Source organism: Ylistrum balloti, unplaced genomic scaffold (assembly GCF_031769215.1).
Source record: "Ylistrum balloti isolate Yb309-2 unplaced genomic scaffold, AGI_CSIRO_Ybal_v1 Utg370344, whole genome shotgun sequence".
In the NCBI taxonomy this organism is placed as follows: domain Eukaryota; kingdom Metazoa; phylum Mollusca; class Bivalvia; order Pectinida; family Pectinidae; genus Ylistrum; species Ylistrum balloti.
Genome location: NW_026782247.1, coordinates 1058412 through 1070670, shown reverse-complemented (window position 1 = coordinate 1070670; position 12259 = coordinate 1058412).

The following is a 12259-nucleotide window of genomic DNA, read 5'->3' as shown; positions in this document are numbered from 1 at the left end:
CCCAACAAATGGGGGAGGGGGAGGTTCCCAACAATTCGGGGAGGGGGAGGTTCCCAACAATTGGGGAGGGGGAGATTCCCAACAATTGGAGAGGGGAAGGTTTCCAACAATTGGGGGAGGGGGAGATTCCCAACAATTGGGGAGGGGGAGATTCCCAACAAATGGGGGAGGGGGAGTTTCCCAACAATTGGGGAGGGGGAGATTCCCAACAATTGGGGGAGGGGAGGTTCCCAACAATTGGGGGGGAAGGGGGGGAGAGATTCCCAAAAATTGGGGAGGGGGAGGTTCCCAACAAATGGGGGAGGGGGAGGTTCCCAACAATTCGGGGAGGGGGAGGTTCCCAACAATTTGGAAGATTTTGTTTTCATTTTAACCTTGAATGAAAAAAATTGAACGATGAACGCTTAGAGCGGTGATAACGTTTTAGTTCTGAATTTACCCTTATTGCCAATTGTTCATTGACTCATTAGAGACAGTTATGTAGTCTGTGTTATGACAACCATCAACTGTCTAACTACAGAATGAAGAGATTGGAATAGGTACACTGTAAAAATACGGGAAAAAATCTGTGAATGGCTTCGTTAATTAATTAGATAATTATTCTGCACTATGTCACTCAGTTTCTGTCTTAACAGGAAATTCACGTTGAAATTTCAGTATGATGTTAAAAAAAGAAACAAAAAAACGATATGTCTGATTCAATTGAAAAGGGGCATCTATGACGAATAGTAACATATACATGTATTTCCAAAAAAAGAAATGAAATAATATAAATGAGTGTTCCAAAATGGTAAGCGTCTTCTGCTTCATCAAAGACATCCAACATGTAAATTTTGATGAACACAAGTGAGCAATGGCATGTTCCCAAATGAGAACAATGTCAACAGGAACAATTAAAGCTATCTTTTTTGTTTGGGTAAAATTGAAGTATGTAAACAAACACATCTATTGTATTGTATCGATTTTACTCTCTTATCCTGATGTATTGATGTTAAGACACCAGCAAAAACAGAGAGCAAAAAAATATATTGAAACGTCGACAAAATTGTTCAAACCTAAATATTAGAAAATAATTCGAATGTAATCAAATTAAAAAGGAAGGAAACCCCAGAAAAATACATCGTAATTGTTTCAGAATGTAAAGCACCTTCTGCTTTCTCGACTAATCTTGCCATTTTAAATTAAGGTCAATTTATCAATGTCATGTTCTGGTACAGATAACCCGGTTAATAATAAAAATGTGAACCTTTCCACAGCGTGTATTTCATCACTATGTTAAACAACATTAATTGTAACTAAAACTCTTTCAAAATGCTATATACAAAATCAGATGGAAAATTAACAGTTCCGTCACAAACATTCACATTTGACTCTACATGAACTATCTTAAATACAATACGTGTTTTCCTTCATGTGATTTTATCGACAAATATATCATATCAATTGGTATCCTTTTTTTCTTATTTCGTCATCAACTAACAGACTTTCAAAATGATCTTTTCGCTTCATATTTCGATTACAAATACAACACTTTAATGTCCTCTGCCGGGATTGTTTATCTCAATAGAGAAGTTATTATGAATTCATTCATTTTCCCGTTAAATTTGTTTTCATTGAGTTCGCAGATACTCTCAACGTATTCAAATATTCACGAACTTTGTAAATCATTAAAAGCGGATTTACTCAATTGTACTTATCCACGAAATAAAGTGTCCACGAAATAGTATGTTTTTGAGAAAAAAAACCGCAAAAATTAAACCACATGAAATGTACAGCACGTTACTATATAAGAATGTTTAGAGCGCGCTGTTGGATTCCTTTCTTTATAGAGAAAAAAAAATGATGGCGAACATATGGGCTCAAAAATTAAACCACATGAAATGTACAGCACGTTACTATATAGGAATGTTTAGAGCGCGCTGTTGGATTCCTTTCTTTATAGAGAAAAAAAAATGATGGCGAACATATGGGCTCATATTTCTTCTCATAGTGTAAGGCTAGGATAGCTCAGTGTATTTGTTCTTGTCGCGAGGTAAACATAATCCAGTCCTGTGAGATATATCGTTTATCACCATCACGTTTCCTTAGCTGCTAATATTACTTTATCTATAACATATTTGTGTATATCTCAAACATCCAAAACATGTTGTTATTTTGTTCATCGGTCTTGTTACGTTGTGTGTCAATTTCGGTTTGATCAAATAACCTGTCACACAATTCCTTGTTGTTATGGTTTCAACGTCTTAATTGCTATTGCGGTGTCCTCTATAGGGAATACTGCAGAACCTGCTGCTGGTGTGTTGGAGTATCTGGGGTAGATTTTTCGATCATTTGAAATAGATAGAAACGGATAATGCTGGAGGTAACATGACCCAACATTAAGCTTAGTGCAGAATACATACACAATGCCTCAGAGCAAGCAAACTTTAATTCAAGATGAACTAATATGTGAATTTGCCATCCTTTATCATTAATATACAAAAGGCTTTGAGAGGTATTTTTTCCGCAGGTTGATAATAACTCAGGCCTGAAGTAAATTGTATGCATACATTTAAAATCCGCTCGGCATTGTTCGCAGTATAAAGTCATGTACCTTTTAACAAATTGGAAATGTATATATGGAATTTTCTGTTTGCTTACCTATTGATACAAATATAACACGTATAAGCTACTGATAACGGCACATGCTTTAATCATACATTTGTACAAAAGCTTTATTTCAATCAGTTTCTGTACATCAGTTATAAATGTCTATTTCTATTCGCAAATCCAGATCGATGAATCGATGACAGATTTCGTTTTCTACATGGAGATACTCGTGGTTTGGAACAATGCATCTTTTCTTCATCGACAACACGATCCGAGTCAGGTCACGTGTTCAAATCGACAATTGACAAAGTTTTCAATTTGAATTTATGATATACAATTGTGCGTGGACATGACGATATCCAAGTAACAGACAAGGCTACCTCCCCCCTTCCCCCTCCATCCCCCTCTCCCCACATGATGTCACATGATATATGAGGCGAAAACAACGTGTTACGGAGTCATAAATGCGTGTTTCCAAGAAATATATTTTAAAAAGCTGGAGACGTTTCATGTTTATATCATTTAGGCCCTAATGAAATAAATCGTTTAGCGGTTTCTGAATGGTTTGATTAACAGCCGATGGACATGTATTGGGGTCAGTTTGAGTAATACTAGACACATCCAGTGTACCGACAGCATGTATCCCGCGTGATACATTGTCCTTCAATTAATCTGACTAATTTGTCAACCGATGACTGAAGACCTCACGATGGCCTCAGTTACCGATGGTAAAAATGTGACTAATTTGTCAACCGATGACGAAAGACCTTACGAAGGCCTCACTTACTGACGGTAAAATTCTGACTTAATTTTCGGCAGTTGACTAAAGACCTCACGAATGCCTCACTTACCGACGGTAAAATTCTGACTTAATTTTCGGCAGTTGACAAAGACCCGACGGAGACGTCGGTTGTTGATCATCGAGGTCCGACTAAATTGTCAAAAGTCCTGACGAAGACAGCGCTTTTAGAAAGTCAAAGGTCTGATAAGTTGTCGGACAACAATGACAAAAGGCCTGACGAAGACCCGGGTTGTTGATAGTCAAAGACCTGAACAAGGCCTTTGATTCGGATAAGCTTTGAGACAGTAAGGGAGTTGATTGTCGAATTGATTAAGTGCCGGAAGTAGATATTCGAAATTAATCTGTTAAATACTGCAGTGATGCATTTTTGAAGGATTATGTAAAATATTTTAAGGATTTCTACATTTAGCTATTTCCGTTCATGGATTCCAACCGCGACAAAATAAATTACAATTTATACAGTATTTGTGAGTATCATATGGCGTTCTGATTGGCGCGTAAGAAATAGATATGGGTAAAGCATGAGAATGGTCTCAGGTTTGACCACGGCCTCTACTGTAGATAATCGAAAGTGTACCTAACTCGTAGTTGTTGGTTGGATTTATTCACTAACTCAAATGTCGGACGTAAGTTTTCGATTTTTTAAATGAAGAGGTAAGGATAGATAGTTTGAGGTCTGCGTGGATTGTCAAAGCTGTGTTGACACTGATGTGTATGTTTATGCCCGTGTTTCTTTACAGCTTGGTTTTTATGTTTGACAATGGTAATTATTCTGGTTGTGATTTGCAGCAGATGTTTGTTTCTGGCCTTTTGTTTATATCATGTTGCGCATTTTGGGTTTGTCATAATACTAAAGTATGTTAGGCTTGTGTCGCCAATGTATAATTTCTTCATTTTTTCTCCTACTGTGTTTTCATGTTTTTTTATGATATAACCTGCTTCGCTGACGTTAGTTTGATAATCTATTCCTCCTCCAACGTACGGTTATTGAATTCCGTCTGATCGTATAGCCGCTAGAGGACACAAGATGTCACTTTTCTTATCTCTTTGCAGAAATGTTCTTTTGAATGCACCTGGTACATGTCTCGTGTTTTATATTGGCTTATATTTCTTTTTTTGTAATATTCTTATAAAGTTGAAATAAAAGTGGTATTGTCTTTGTTACAGAGACACAGTTACTGCTCGTATTTCTCCACATTGATTATGATACCGCGGGGGAAGAGCGGGGGTGGGGGGGAGAGCGGGGGTGGGGGGAGGGGGGTAAAAATCTTCTCTTCCTTGTTTGTTTTTAATCAAACTTTAAATGTTTCCGTTGACCTCTTAAGATCAGATACTAATCATGTTCAGTCAAACCTCATTATCTCGAACTCAGCGTGTGACCATATCGGAAAGTTTTGATATGACCGGGTATTCGATTTCAATTAGTTAAATCGATTTGTGTAAGGTAAGACAGAGACCGACGAAATGCTTCGAATTAAACGGGGTCTTCGAGTTACAGAGTTCGCAATAACGAGGTTCGATTGTTATTTTTTTGTCTGTATCTCCTTTCATGTATGGAACTCCATCAACAAACCGACTTGTGTAGGACATGATAACTGCTGAGTTCACTATTGGGACAAATTTCAAAAGGACCTCCGAAAGGGAAATAAAGTGTTACAACGACACAAATTACAATCTATTTAATTATATATTAGACGATATGGGCTTGTTTGCGATGGCGAACTCCCCAAACGATATGTGTGATATTTTACAACACTACATATCGACATAGCTGAGAGAGTATACTGACAAACTCTGGTTTGACACGAACTTGAAGACAAGTAATTCGGAAAAGATATAGACTTTTAAAATCATTTAAATCAAACCATTCTCTAAAAATCAAGAAAACTTCCGGAAACAACGTAATGATGTGAATAATCTTAGGAACAGATAAAAAAACCTGTTTATGCGGACACAAATGGTATATTAGAGAGATACTGAAAGTCAAACGTCCGGGGGGATATGGGGGTTGGAAGGTGGGGGGAGGGGGGTGGAAGTAGGAAGGTGGGGGGTGAGGGGGATTTCGTAAATAGATTAAAACAGCTTACGAGTCTAGAAATTTACTTGGACAATATCCTGAATCATCATTTTGTTTCCATCTCAGTTAGTCATAACACTACTATTGTAAAATATTCTTGGGAAAAATCTTAATTTAATTTTGAAGACTGGTAACCAGTCATACTGTACATATTTGGTGTAATGAAAGTATTTTAAAATCAAATTTAAACGTTTTGAACCTCTTCGTGAAAAAATGAAAAAATGATCAGTCATTCTCGGTTTCTGTCGTACAAGTATCCGAAGTGGTGTAAACGTCACAAGTCTGCAGGTAACCAATCTCTTTGTTATCACGAATAGAAAGAGTAAGTAATTGGTAGCTTTGCTATGTCTTCAGACATTGGTGTTCGAAAGCGTTCTATTTAATACATGCCTCGTGCCTGTATTGTGCGATCCCTATTAAGCCATGCACGCGTTACTGCAAGCTATCCTGATTTCAAAGCGCCCGTATTCATGCTTTCGAAAGTTGTGATGGTTATAATGCAACAGTGTGTCTTTTGTATAATATGCAAGATTTCAGGTGATAGGCACTGCTGGTGATAGGCACTGCTGGTGGACTTTTAGTCCCCGAGGGTAACAGTAGCCCGTATGAAACATTTCAATTCATTCACACCGTGATATAATTCTGAATATACACATGTTGTACTTGTGTGTCGAGTAACTATTGGAAATATTTCAACAACCTTTAGCATAGAGCAAGGCTTGTCAATGACAAATCATTACAATATATATATTATTTTTAATTTATCATGATTGTTTTGCTATTCGGGACAAATTTACTGTAAACTTGACTTATAATTTATTTACAAATGCAACTTTGCTATTAAATGTAAAAAAAACCAACAATATCTGCAAACGCGACATTAATAAAGGTGCCACGCCCATTTATACATACATACTCGCACTGCTGTACCATTAAGATGATAGCATGACATGACATTCCTCTTTCTAATCCACAATTTTCACCGATAACTATCTCTGTTCTCTGGGAATTGACAACAAGCCCCCAATTATCTGTAAATCTCGTTGCCCGCGAGATGTCTTTTATCTGTGCACGTGGCTTTTCCTTCCGGGCTTCATACGATATACGGTCATGTTGAATAATGTCGCTGACGGAGAGTAAGATATTGCCCATTTTGCTTCTAAGATTCCGTTTTTTTGTACAATATATACAGTTCGCTACCCTCACGGTTCAGACTGAAGATTGTCAGAAGTATGTGACTACAGCTGGAGGTCAGATTCGTTTTAACAGATTTTTAATGGTGGGCGTAGTAAATGTTTTAGATATATGGTTTAGTATGGAAGCTGGTATCATGTTAGTTGTCGGTTTCGGTTAATTTCTATCTAGTAAAGAATTCATATTTTGTCAGAATATTTCGTCATTGAACCTGTACCTTTTCTGTGATCAGGTGCCTAATTAGCCCTAGTCATCACTTCGTGGCGTCACATGCGTTATTTCGTTACCAAGGAAAGAGATATGGAGTGAGTTTATCAGTATTGTTATCAAGCGTATTGTTAATAGAGTGAAACGAAGGGAAGCAACTCTGTGAGATCATAATGCTATGTCGTCTGTATTCACAAACGCTTGCAAAAATGTCTGAGTTTTTATATAAACAAAATTCCCCGCTCTGCGATTTTCATTTAGGTTCGTCAAGATTAAAATTTTTTTTGCAATCTATTTTATTTTTGTTTGGGGGAAGGAAGGGGGACGTGACGTTACTTACCTGGATTGACAAAGAATGTTGTGGTCACTATAAAGGGTTATTTTTACAGCGCAATCACCCCGGAATATCATAAAAATCGTAAAATGACACTACTAGTCACATTATCATTTTACACTGCTTTGTGTTAGTTAGCAACTCTAGTTGTGTGGGAATCTGAAAAAGGAACTCTTTCGGGTTAGAGGATAATAAAGATCGCTATGAATCCTCTGCCTTAAATGATAACGAGATGGAGCATCAAGAAGCAGTCGTTACACAATACAATACATGAATGTAGCTTCATAAAGCGATGTGTTTAAAGTTAGAACGCTGAAGGGGAGATATATATTCAGACTTCTATATAAATATGGAGAAATAACAGTGTAGTTTGCTGTCAATTACAACGACAACAAACTGAAACGTTATGGTAATTGCCAAACAGAGTTTCAAAATAAAGGAGCTAGCGGTAGTTCCTTTTATTTATTTGTGAGAGGTCCAACTACAAAAAAAGTAAAAGAGAAAGCGACGTGTCAACAGAGGCTTAACTCAAATTTATTTGTTTGTATGTTTACTGGGTGATGTTACATCGGAACCGGTAGAATCCATGCACGCAAACGTTTGATAGCCACCAGTGACAATTCCCGTATTAACCTCAAAACCGGGTAATAGTTGTAAGATATAACTGTTTTTCTTATTAATAGAATTTATGTTGTGATATATGTTAACCCTAATGGTGAGATATTTATAGACAAACATAAATAGTAGCAAATTCTTGTGTTCACCTCAGAACCGGTCAATAACTGTATATCATTATATTATTCATTGTATCCTCAGAATTTCATGTTGTGATATTTATTATCTTTAATGGTAGAATATTTATAGACAGAACCATGACTAATTCACCGTGTTTATTGTTCAGTTACCATCAACATTACTCCAATGGTCGATTCACACACACATCCAGCGTGTATTTAAAATACTGTCATATGACCGCTATTGTACCTTTCGTGGAAAATCAATTATTTTCATGAATGAAAGCTTATTCTGTAGGGATTTTTAACATAAGTGGTGTTTTGTAGCGTAAACTAATTTGACATGTTTTAATCTATCATTTATGCAGTACAAATAAACCAACAGACCATATTATCATTTTCGTTATAGTTAAATCAATATAATAGAAATTTGATTTCGAACAATGTATAAATATGCTTAAAAGCAGTACATACTGTGTAAATAACATTATTCGCGTGCGTTTAATTTCGCTTTATTTGTGACATTAAATATAGCGCAAAATTGAAAACTCGTAAAAATTAGCGGAGAATCAAAATGTAAGAATTGTTACAAAAGTATAGCTATGAATGATCATGAGCGAAATTTAATCCCCGTGAACTAGCTTAAATGTGATGACCGCCAAATATTAGCGCCCCGAAATTAAACTTTACAGTAGGGTCGTTAGAATAATAATAAAAAAAATCAGTTATCTTCTACAAACTGTAACAAGAAAAGAAAAAGAACATTTTCTTTATGAAAAACGTGAGTAGGTACGAGGTTGTGTTATGGTTGAAGTCTCACCAATCGATTTGCAATTTGCCTTCCTGTGTCTCTTGTCGGAAGCATTAACTGTATAGCGTTAATGATCGTACGGTTATTGAAATGTTCAAAGAAGTTTTTTTTTTATCGAATTTGAAATGTCAAAACGACCATTCCCATAGAACTGCGAAACATAAAGTCATATTTACGTAAATAACAATAAGAAGTGATAATAAACATGTATGGTAACCATTAAACCGAAAGTCCTAAATATTCTAGATTGTCCTCTCTTGTGTTATCTGTCATTATAGCTACCTGTCTTCTGTAAGCATATCAAGCTGGTACAAAAGACGCCTCAAAACGCCATTCAACACAAAGTAGAATTTAACTGTGTTGTAGATCCGTGCGTATTCCCAGGGCTTGTCAGTGATACTTAATGCCTGAACTATGGAGAAAAATGAACGAAATGAAAGTAGAACATTCTAGATTAGGCTGATAAAGGATTGACACTACACCCTATAAGCTCTACAGCTGATCAACTTACATTTGTCCTTGTTGAATGATTTTTAAAAAAGTCAAGTGTTTTTTGTATATACCACTATTCGAAGCAATTTAAACACGACGTTCAAGATACAACCCCGGGGACCAAAACGTTCACCAGCAGTAAATATAATTATGGTCCTGTATCAGTTATCATACATTGATTATCATACTTATTATTTATTGATGGAGATTCTAAACTGTTTACTAGATGTTGACAGATAGGTTTACATATTAGGGAAAACATGAAACGTTATTGGCACTAAAAGCATCGTGTTACGATAAACTGGTTTCAGCGATAGTTGTCCCTATTGTCGTTTTCTAACAAGTTTTGGCCGTCGTATCTCTGACGAGTTCTAGAAGGACGAAACACTTGTATAATGCAGTATAAGTCATTACTGCGCTCCAATATGTCGGATTCTGTGTCTGTTTTGATTGATTGATTGATTGATTGATCGATCGATCGTTTGATTGATTGATTGATTGATTGATCGATTGATTGATTGATTGATTGATTTGTTGATTGATTGATTGATCGATTGATTGATTGATTGATTGATTTGTTGGGCTTGCTGCTTGTTAGTGGGTTGTTTGTGTGTTGGTTGGTCGTTTGGTTGGTTGGCTAGTTAATTGATTGATTGATTGACTGATTGACTGTTAACAGATTTCTAAAATTGATTTAAAAAAAAAATCTATTTGTGTATTTTTGGACAGTATTTACAATCTTCATCACCCAATCAAATATGATTGTCTGTTTTGGAATCATAACTTAACACGACATGTTTCTCTTTTCTTTATTTTGATTGATATTTCATGTATATTCCAGGATACTATTTGGTACATAAGATACTATTTGGTACATAAGATACTATTTGTAACATAAGATACTATGTGGTACGTAAGATACTATTTGGTACATAAGATAATATTTGTTACATAAGATACCATTTGTTACATTTGTTACATAAGATACTATTTGGTACATAAGATACTATGTTACATAAGGGTACATAAGATACTATTTGTAACATAAGATACTATTTGATACATAAGGTAACATAAGATACTATTTGGTACATAAGATATCATTTGTTACATAAGATACTATTTGGTACATAAGATACTATTTGGTACATAAGATATCATTTGTACATTTGTTAAGATACTATTTGGTACATAAGATACTATTTGTTACATAAGATACTATTTGGTACATAAGATACTATTTGATACATGAGATACTATTTGATACATGAGATACTATTTGTTACATAAGATACTATTTGATACATAAGATACTATTTCTTACATAAGATACATGTGGTAGATACTATTTGACATTAGATACTATTTGATACATGATATACTATTTGATACATGAGATACTATTTGTTATATATTTCATACATAAGATACTATTTGTTACATGATATACTATTTAATACACAGTAACACGGTCTTCTCTTTTGTAACAATAAACAAAGGTTTTTTCATAGTTATAGTCATCTCATGATACAGTTTTATGTACTAAACAGACCATAAAAATAGGAGTTTATAACGGAGGCGGTGGGGTTGGTTGGGTGTCCACATTGCGATTCAAAATTCAAGATTCTTAACTACTCGCAGTCACACAAAGTGAGGAACAACACGACACAAATTTGATATTTCATCATAAAATTTCTTTTGTCTTTAGTAGAAAACATCTTTTTGCTGGTGTTTTTAGTGGCATCTATAACACCCCTTCAATAAAACATCGGTCCTTCCCCTGTCTTTGTGATGTTTGCCATTTTGTTGTAATGCTGGTCCTGTTTTGTGTTTTCTTGCTGGGTACTGACAACTTAATCACCGTGTGTACTAATTAACATGGGGCAAATATTCTAAGGTCTTTTCTACAGTGTTTTTCTAACTATGTTCCTACTGGAAGGAAAGTATGACATAAATGTAAGCCTAGTAAATCATTTATACCTTCTGTCAAATTTCTTCTAATATAAGTAAATATTCATGTACAAGGCAATTCGATATTTTGTCATTCTGAATGATATGTTACATTCCTTATGGAACAGATTTAATGAATAAAATATATTATATTTCAAACAAAATATTCTTTTCACGTCATGATGACGGGATTACTCCGGATGACTGGGAGAAAGCGTCCGTACAAGGTTTTAAACGAATACTAACACGCTATTGATTGTCCGGAGCTGACCAATGGTCATTTGAGAATTCTAAGACGATGTATTGTTATCACGCTAACCTTATTGTGCACTGACTAACAAATCTGGATATTTTCATTTCCGGGTAATTTAGACTAATGTTTTTCTGAGTTGTTCCGAAATACCAATTTCCTTTGTAAAGAAGATTATTTTGCAGAATCTTTTATAGAAACAGTATTTATATATTCATAGCAGTGATTGCTGTCTCGAATAGAAAATTCATGTTTGTGTATTCTGAGTGATTGCAATTACATCATGGCGTATTTCAATAAAGTTTTCTTCAGTTGTAAGTGTTAAAACGCAGAACGCTCTTTTTGTGTTTTTAGAATGATTTAACAGTCAGTAATAACAAAAACGATTTTACATTTCCCTAATATGGTACTCATCATCGAAGATGAAAACAGAAGTGTAAATTGGCTTTATGTTCTACGAATCAGCCAGAGAAATCCATATATATCTAGATTACTATTTCAAAACTTGTTACAACAACTCATTAAAGCCTAACATTCTTATTCAATTTCGTAGCTGGAGGTATTTTGATACTATTTGCTGCCTTTGGTTTTGTGCTATGATATAAATGTTATGGTAATTTAGACGTGTTTGATGTTCGTTCGCTTACCTGTTGGTTCCGTTGTTGTTTACCATGTTCTCATTTGGCAACGTGGCATTTATCACTTGATATTGACCAATGGCAGGTGTCGTCGATGATACAAAAGACGCTTACTCTTCCGGAACACCTGGTCTTATTCTGTAGATCTAAATACGGTCTGAAATTATACATGTTTGATCAC